This window comes from Gasterosteus aculeatus, chromosome 12 (genome assembly GCF_964276395.1).
Source record: "Gasterosteus aculeatus chromosome 12, fGasAcu3.hap1.1, whole genome shotgun sequence".
Classification (NCBI taxonomy): domain Eukaryota; kingdom Metazoa; phylum Chordata; class Actinopteri; order Perciformes; family Gasterosteidae; genus Gasterosteus; species Gasterosteus aculeatus.
In genome coordinates, this window is record NC_135700.1 from 9,723,854 (window position 1) to 9,733,532 (window position 9,679).

Here is a 9,679-nt window from a genome sequence, read left to right on the forward strand (position 1 = left end):
CCGTAAAATAAATACAGACATTTTCATATCCGAATAGGTGACATAGCAACGACTGCTTTGTAATATTGAAGGGCACCTCTAAGGGATGTGACCGATGAACAATATCAGCACCCTGAACCTGAAGAAGCTTAATCAAACTCAGCCATCATTCATTTTGTTATGTTTTATGAGCTTTTCAAATGTTCATTAAACCAAATTCAATGTTTAGAAACGGCTATATTAATGTTGTGACATTTTTCATCATCTATAAAAGTTTAATTTATATGTACACAATTTACTTTAGCGTGAGCAATAGATTACCCAAACATACACGTTATGTTTTTCTATTTTTCATTTAGTCAAGAAGCACCTTATATCATCTCAAATCATGGATGACGTACACAGGAGCAGCACTCATCTTTGTGAAGGTTAGCAGCAGTATCTCTTTTTTTCAGGGTTGCACACTGTTGTGGAGTAAATCAGCAAACAAACATGTTTTTTCGGCTGCTTGCAATAAATGACGTGGAAATTAATAAAAATAACCACATTGACATTATTCACTCTTACAAACACATGTGTCAAGGCTAGATGCTCACTCAACCGGACATTTCAATGTGCAATGACTCACCAAATATACAGACAATGCTGATGCCTACGCACACACTGCCGATTTATATTAGGCTATTTATATCTCCGGCTAGCTGTTCCAATAGAAGCAACACAGCTCCAAGACACAGAAAAGCACACTGAGGAGGACCCAGAGGGAGATGAGGGAGCCGACAGCAAGGGATTCGTTTATGACATGAGGTTACATGTTATGTTTGGTACCTAGTGAGCGTCCACATTTTGCTTAAATGGGTTCCAACGTATCCTCCAAGGACAGAGATAGTTAGATAGTGACCCAGAGACACAGGGGCAAGCGTTCCGATCACTTCATGGAAATGAGATGATTCACCAGATGTTTGATATGGATGGACGCTCAGGGACAGAACCGTTTCCCCCAAGCGACTGGCCAGTTTTCCATTGCGCGATTACAGGCACACAGAAGTATTTTTCCTAATCCCTCCTCACCCTTTTCGGTTTTTCCCCACCGCTTTGGCTATTTTTAGTTTGTTTTAATATAAACGGCTTTCACTTTCACTCCAAACTCGACAATTTTCCCATTTGTCGCTGTCAGAGGCGTTCTGTGTATCCGGGCTGCTCCAGGACATTTTATTATAATGTGACACTTTGAGACGCTCACTAATTTGGTGAACTTTCAGTACAAATGTCGCCTGTGGGGTTCAGAACATTTTGAAGATGTGGATTTGCTTCACAGCCGGAAGAAAATGTTTTTTACCTCTTGACCAGTAAATGCGATCAGATGGACTTTCTTAATGTGAGCACGGGACACGACCAGGCCGGGTCGGCAGTCTGGCAGTGACGGATAGATTGAGACCAAGGATTCCCAAAGATTACAGTATTTATTTTGAAGAAGGCATTAACAAGATATTAAAAGACAGGATGCCCATCAAATACATTAAACCCGTAAAAAGTATGTATATAGTATTTCACCATAAGTTTCTATTAAAAAATGATAACCAAATGAACTGGCATAAAACCTGCAAAGCAAAACCAAACCCAAGCAACTAACAACCATAAATACAATTAACCGAGTAAACAGAACAAACAGAAGATGTAATTCCGTAGTCACCTGGACGTCCATCATCAATCTGTAAAAACTGCAACATTTTACCCCTCATAGTTGTTTTTCTCATGTTCATCAGTCCAACTGAAGGATAAATCAGAAAGTGAATTGCTGTTGTTCATGTTCATTTCCACAGACGTACAGAGAGTAGACATAGATCCATATACAGTGCTGATGTGGAATTTAATTTTTTTTTCTTTGATCACAAATTTCTTTTTATCATCTAGTACCAATTATTCATTATTGGCATTTTCATTTTAATAATTGTGGAATGAAAACCGGAAAGGGAGAGGAGCACTCAGGATGTCTGTTTTTTGTAAATCTTCAACTAACATCTAAAAAGGTTAAAAGAAATCATCCCCCTTGACCAAAAATGCTGCAATGCTGCAAATGAGTGTGTTAGAACTTAGCTCTTAGTCGTTCCACAGTTGAATTTCAGTAAATCATGTTTGACTAACATAAAACACCTGCAACTACTGGCAGGAGGCTTTCCATTTGTGCAATGCACAGATTCAATGAAAGGCAGCAGCTGCAAAACAGCGACGCAAGTCAGGGATGCGTTACGTTTGTGTTGGATGTGCTCCGGCTGTGCACTATCAGGGTAACATTATTCAAACAGTCAATATGGCGGAGTATCAATCAACAGGCGTGTCATTGCGAAAGGAATCATGAATCAAAATATAAAATACAATCCGGTCTTCGGTCAACTTTAAACTTTTTCACAGGCATCACAAGGAGCTTTTATTCCTGTTTGCTATATGAGTATGTAGGTTTACTCAAGTACTCTACTTAAGTACAGCTGTTGCGGTGATTGTACTTGACATTTTATTTAAAAATCTACTCAAATGAAAGTTTTCTTTATACAGGCTCTACTATCATAGTGTTCCTTTCGAAAAATTATATTCATTTATCAACAACTACAAATAAAGAGAAGTTTTGTTTTGCAGCAGAATTGCTTGCTGGGACACTTGACAATTGAAATAGAGATAAAGCCCAAAATAACAAAGGGCCACCGTTTTCTTATTTTCTATTATTCATTCAATGCAGTAATTGTATATCCTGGACAGTAAAACAATATAAACTGCTTGTCATGTGAAATGGACATTTGACAGAGCGTTTGCGTCATTTCTTCTATTTATAGCATTTGAGAGACTGTGATCACTCCTACTTTTCAGGCCAGCAAGACAGGAAGCTGGAAATCAACAATTTGCAGAAGCAGCTGGAATATATGAAAGCCAACCAGTCATTCACGATGCACTGTGAAAACGCTGCTCTCGCCCTCTAGTACGTGGGGTTTCAAAAGTGCTCAGTGGAAGATCAGCAGTGCAGTCAGTCGTTTTCTGAAGGTTTGCTGAATTATTATTCATTTGTCATTGCATCGCATGAAACTCTTCATCGCTGCAAACGTCAGTTACTCAGGTGACACTGGTTGGATAAAGACACCGTGTGTTATTCTTCTGGAAGAACAGTTAAGGAATTGGACATGAAAAGGTAACAAAGAAGATAGAAATTAGCTTTCTTATCATCATCCTCTATTCCCTCCACCCCTTTGCTTTTATTACCCAGCCACCAGTTTCTATGGAAACATAGAACCCTTTGTGTGTCTTTTCACTTGGGTAAGATTCCACTTTATAAAATTGCAATGTCACTTGTTGCTGAATGTTCAACTACGTGCATGATGAACACTCCGTCCACTTTCTCCCAACCTACATAGAATTGTGATTTTGTAGATTAAGTACATTGTTTTTGTAATTGCTTAACATTTCCATGGAAATAGTCCACATTATATCAGCAGTCTTGTAATGAAGCGAAAGCCACTACAGATCAACCACAGACCTCCATCTCCTGATAGTGGCAGAAAAGGCTAATTAACAGCAGAACCACTACATCTAAACATTTTCCAATCACTCTCCAACAAACATCATCCACCAGCTCTGACATACAGTTTGTTACACTCAGGACATATACAATGTAATGTTGAATGGGGGATTATAAATAGAAACAATGGCCGCCGTTTCACCACATGGTTTAAAGAAATCATTACAGCGAGATGCTGAAAAAACAACAGGCCCTCACACATTAAGACACGCAGACGCACACACACAGAGTCCACCTACACTGTCTGTGTTCACTCTGAACGCCATCAGCCATGAACTGTAGCTTGGGTGGGATGAGATTTTGCTCCAAAATGTTCTCACCAAAATGCATGAGTGAGGGATTAGAAGGAGAGGGAGATGGAAGAGGAAGGGTCGAGGAGGAGAAGTGAGCACCTATTGTGAGGCGCCCGGAGCTGATGGATACCAGGCTGCCAAAAGAGTTTCAGCAGTTTTAAGGATTGCTGTTTGATCGGTAACTTCATGCTGCGTCTCTGTATACGGTGTGTTTAAAGGCGCACCCTGATGATGTGTTTGTCCAGCACGTTTAGGGGGTGATGTTTCATAGTTTTCCCAGCATGCATTGGGTGAAAGGGGAGATAAAACCAAAAATAAACTGCGAATACCTCATTCATTGCCAAAAGATAATATACAACTGCTCTGAAATTAATGAACTTAGTTTTAGCTGCAACAGACTGAAAACGTCTCATTCTTTTATTATCAACAATTAATTGATAAGAAAAACAAAAGTAAATTCTACCTGTGAGCCAGATCATAGTCGTATTTCCTGTAAATACACCCAATCTTAAATCTCCACACGCTTAAGTGCTGAAGACAATCAATGGCTCATCTAACTACCTTGTTAAACAATATATATTTGTTTCATTTACTTAAGCTAAAGAGCCGAACATAATAATCTTCCTCAGGTTCTTGGTTTTCACTCTAGATTCATCTTTGTCTGTATCAATCTTGAGGTCCATTTCATGTCTTATTCATTTTAAAAAATAATATTAAAATTGAAAATATTATTTTCTCATAACACTGTCTTTTTTTTGAACCCTTGAATAAGGCGTTTTCCCAATGACTGACTGGCAGCCAGACGGTGACATTAGTCAAAGAAAGCCACAGTTATGGGTGCTTCCAATTTTGCCGCCTTCCTGTAACAATAGTTGTAGTCACGTGACATAAAGCTAATCGCCATTTCACAATAGTGGACATGCTTATCTGTCATCAGATGAGAGCTCCATAAACACTAAGTGGATGGAAAGAATCTGAGGGCAAGAACCATCAAGCCGTTAACTCGGCAGCTGTTAGGCGGCTTGTTTCTGGGACGCGGGCTGGCCGGCACTGTGGGCCCACTGATTACCGCTTCTACTCCGTGGTGCTTTCCAACATCGGGCCGAGGGTTCGGCACACATGTGATCTATTGAGCGGTGACTGGAAAGCTTTGCAAGTGGCGCTGTCAACACCAGGACATAAATAAAGCTAAAGATAGGGTGATGTGGCTTCGGCCCAGGTTTCTGGTCAGCCGGAGCCTTTTTATAGAAACACTCTGATTTAAAAAAGCCTGACGGGAACTATTTCTGACCCAGTGGACTTGGGGGCAGAGATCTTGGAAACTTGTGACGCTTCTGGTTGCATGGATGACCCCTTTGACTCGAATGTGTTGGCGGTGGTTGGTTGTGGGAGTCGTGGCAGATAGCAGATGGAGGATGGATCAAACCTGCCAAAAGCCGGTGAGGTTTTTGGAGGCAACCCAGAGAGACACACAGTACAGATGATCGTACGGGTCTGTCCCAGTCAGACACATTCATTTGTCAGGTCACTCAGTTAGTCTATATGGGGAGGAAATGTAATCAGCTTTGGGAATATCTGCTTAAATGGCTTCAATTGAATTGAAATGAAATAAAGGATTTGTTCGTGGACCAAATAAATACACCTGACTTCATTCGTCTTTACCCTCTGTTATATTTCACCAGAGATGTACTGTCACTTTTGTTTCCGATTGCAATGCCTCAAAAACAGACATCCGTGCTCGTCAGAACTTCATCTTACTGGTTTTGGTAATCCAACGACTCTTCCTCTAGTGCCACAAGTGTGTTAACACTTGTCGTTTTGAGTCAAGTGAACTAAATCATTGGATAGATTGCAGATAATTGATCCCTTAACCTTTTTCTCTAGCACCACAAAAAAAATCAAAATGTCAATTTGCCAAATTTGTTGGTATAAAATACAGGCAAAAAATAATGACAATTAGATCAGCCTCAGCTTTGGTACGTGTCCAGCGCTAATTAATAAGACATTTTGGCATGCTGAAATGTAAAACTAATATGAGGAATCTGGTCAATTTTACTTGCAACACATCAACATGTTATTGTTGTCACTATGAACATGCAGACATTTAGCTCAAAGCTTCACTGTGTGTAAGTCAGTCTCACAAGCTTACAGTTTTTCTAAAGCCTCTAAGAGGTCAGACTTATGCTGTCTAATAATCAGCATTTATTCATTCAAAATAAATGGTCAGCAGAGGTAATTTAGTTAAATGTATATGGTGGTAAGCTCGATGGTACACCATTAAAACAATCGGAAGTGGAGCCAAAAACGACGCCTTTAAATATATCGTGTTAACATTGAGTCCGGGAAGCGGTTTGGCGAAAAACAGACTTGCCAGCAAATTTGAACTCGTGTGTGTCTGTGACTATTGGGTTACATCAACTCTCATCAACCTGGATTTAAATATCCGACTATTACGCCTGTTACAGAAAGGCTGATGAATCTATTCAGCAAGCCAAATGTGTCAGCCACTGATTTTAAACAGCGGTGGATGAAATAAACAGGGTCCACTGAGCCGTGATGCAGCGCTGGCTGTGTGTGTTGCCATGGACACCCTTTGCAAACACTGAGATCTTGGACTGACTGTAAGGGTCACCGTGTGGAGTCAGACAAGTTCCCCGAAGACCATGTAGGTGCCTATTGCCGACCCAGAAAATGTCATGACTCAATGCTGGGTAAGCGCACACTGTGAAGATCAGGTGTCGGGGGTCAGGGTGCGAAACTGAATGTCAGCCTCTCAGTCAACATTTACAGTATAGGCACAGATAAGGCCAAAAAATAAACACCAAGGCCGGGGGGAGATAACACAACCTGTCTGAAACATGATCCATAGATCAGAGCCTTTATTCTACATGAGTTGACAGCCAAGTATAGACTTACAGATTACGACCTCTCTCCCATCGCAGAGCGGCTGTGTCTTCTTTAATTATGATAACGGACCACCAACGGAGTGCCCGAGAGAAGGAACCTCACCTCATCTCCTCTACTGTGATTTATAATCCACTCTGGGAACCAAGGCCACTGCCTGACAACCTTATTGGTATTTAGTGTATATACACAACCCATGAAAGGTGTATATAGTTGTTACAATTGAACCTTAAAACCCCAACCATGAACCGGGGTGAAGGCAAAACATCAGCATCCCGGATAGGCAGGTGGTGTTTGTGTGTGTGTGTGTGTGTGTGTGTGTGTGTGTGTGTGTGTGTGTGTGTGTGTGCGTGTGTGTGAGCGTGGATAGAATAAGTTGCACATCACAGGCCTGTTCACTGAGAAATAGATAACCTGCTGCTAAATAAAGCTCCATAATGAATACAGAAACACGGGTGTCACCAGAGAGGTGTTTAGGGGGGAAAAGGGGTCAGATATTTTTGTAGTATGTTTTATTTTCTGAGAGGGTGATGCCGATGGATCACCGGCTCATAGACAAGTGGGGGAGATATGAGCTGGCCAACAATTGTGTTGTGCTTAATGTGCTGTTTGTATCCATGGCAACAGCATCGTTGGTCTTGTCCCCTGATTGTCAGATAGAGTCCCTGTCCTTGACAACACTGGAAAACTTTGAAAGGATTTAGGAATAATGGGTCCCGTTCACAGCTTAATTTAAGAGTAGACGTAACTGAGTCTGCGAAGACTGTGGCTTGATATTTAAATGGTGAGATTAGAAGATTTGATAAAGCAGTCGGGTTTAATGAAGTAGTGACTGTGATATTGGTGGAACATGTGGTTTGAGCCTTTTCAGTTCAACAGCAAAAAATTCCAATTTGAATTTACCTTAATTAAAAGTGTCTGCCGCATTTTTGTATTTCCCCACCATACAGTTAGGGATCAACACAAAGAAACAAAGGGGAAATATTTTACTTACTTACCTACTGCGGGATCAAAACACTGCATTGTACACTTTCCATAATGAAATCAGCATTATTTTAAGATAATCTCTTTCTGTCCTGTAAATGCCTTCATCTTCCAAACTTCATGCTCTCGGTTGTGGTTAAATACAATATTGAAATAGGATTGGAGTGTTGTTGGCGCTATAATTCAAATTCTCCTTCCGAGGTGGAGGAACTGTGTGTCAGGGCTGGTGGGCGATGTCTGTTGGACGAGTGGTTGGTAAATTTGCACTGAAACGTACAGCAAAAAGGGTCACTCTGAATTTCTATTTATATCATTATTTAAACACATTGGTTATGCAGACCTTCTTAAAAAAATGTAGTGTGTCTGGATTCTGCCTGACCAGCAACCTCTTTTTTTTAATTTGTCCTGTAGGTTTGTGTTTCATAGTGGCTCAGATGTTGCTGTGTCTGGGAAAAATCCCTATAGCAAGCAAGTAGATATCCTGATGCTAAAAATACGTGTGACTGACTCTATTTCTGAGATCTGACTGTGATATTATATTACATGGCACATCGATTGTGGCTGCGGATGATGTGCCTGCTCAGGTATTCTCAGTCTCAATAAAGCTCCCTAATGCTATTTTGGAAGGATTATTTGACAATGTGTCTTAAATATACTTCCCTCATACCCACTTTCATTCTTTATTCATTAACCTGCAACTGTTTATTTCCACAGCCATCAGCAATAAGATGGACATGAAACCAGACAGGGTAATGCGACCTCTTGAATCAAACCAACGCTACTTAGTGGCACGAAGGCCGGACAAAGGCAAGGTCGAGTGTTACTGATAGCACATTTGATAGCTGACTCCTTGGATGCAAGAAATGAGTGACTTCTATAGTCATTTTCTGTTAAATACATCACTTTCACCTGAAGCCATTTCTGTGCATCCAAGATGCCTGTGGTTTATTTTTGCTTTATTGAAATTAAACCATTGTCCGGAACAAAGCAAACCACAGTTCTCGCTGCATGTGGTACTGGAGAGTAGATGCTGCCACCTACAGGACGACCGACACAAGTACAATCCATTGGCAAACACAGAAACATCATTTAAACGAGTCTATATGACGTGGTTTCCTTACCTCTGGCTCCATTATTCAAAAACTCTCGCTAGTTAAGAAAAAAAAAAAAAAAAAGAATACTATTAGCTATATTCTCATCATAACCAACCATAGAAAAACAAAGATCTGTTTATATGTTTAAACTAATCTCCATTTCAGTTCAAATAATTTTTACAATTCGGATTAAATACCAGGTTGTGTATCTGAGTCGAGAGTCTACCTGTATGTATATGATATTATTGGGATTGTTGTATAATAATCAACGCATCTCATTTGTGCCAACAGATGAGGCACTTAATGGATACAAGGACATTCGTTCTCCATTTGTCCTGTTGAGAAAACCAAGACAGACCTGTTTGCTCCTGTACGTGTGTTTCTAACAGCCTCCCTCCACGTTGTACATGCACGTGGCTGTACTACAATGTTCTATCGATATTATAAACTATAAAAAAGGTCCAAAAGGGTGAATGTAAGAACTAAATAAAAATGGCTAACTTGAAGCAGTTGGTAAATAATTGACTGATCACAGTCCATGTCCCACTTGTTCAACCCTCATCCCTCTGGGCTACAGCCTGGCTACTAATTACCCCGAGCGGAGGACTCCTTGGTTCAATTCCTTTCTTATCGTAGATACCAGGTTCAAGGTCCAGGGATCGCACCTTAAACGAAGAAGGCAAACAATGCTTGTACTCTGCTGGCAGAAACGTCTTGTTTTGACAGAGAATAAAAATAAAATCTGCTGCGTTTGGTTAAGAGAAGAAACTGTTAGAATATCCCAAATGATCAATATGACAATACAAAAAGACGTGTGTGTGTGTTTGTATATTTTCACATATTACGCTGGGAAAACAGAC